The sequence below is a fragment of the Xenopus laevis genome, chromosome 6L (genome assembly GCF_017654675.1).
Source record: "Xenopus laevis strain J_2021 chromosome 6L, Xenopus_laevis_v10.1, whole genome shotgun sequence".
NCBI lineage: Eukaryota > Metazoa > Chordata > Amphibia > Anura > Pipidae > Xenopus > Xenopus laevis.
In genome coordinates this window covers 62,981,952-62,982,300 of record NC_054381.1, presented here as the reverse complement: position 1 = coordinate 62,982,300, position 349 = coordinate 62,981,952, and positions in this window count along the sequence as shown.

Here is a 349-nt window from a genome sequence, read left to right as displayed (position 1 = left end):
TGCTGCACTATTTGTTTTATTTCAAGATACAGTCTGTCATGTAAAGATTTTGCAGAAACATTAATATATACAGTTTACATGCAACACACATGAAGCTGTTCTTTTAGGTTTTATAAACTAAGAAATACTTTGACATTTGTAAGACATAAAATCATGACTTTGCCTATGTTAGCAATATTATAGTGCTTTAAAAATTAAGAAACCTTTGTATGTTAGTGATTTATTTGCTGTTGAATTACAGGGTACATTGGTCACAACATAATGGCATAAAGATGTTAACCAAACGGACTACCGAAGAAGTTGATTCACTTTAAAACACATGCAGCTGTACAACAAATTGATTTGAGAT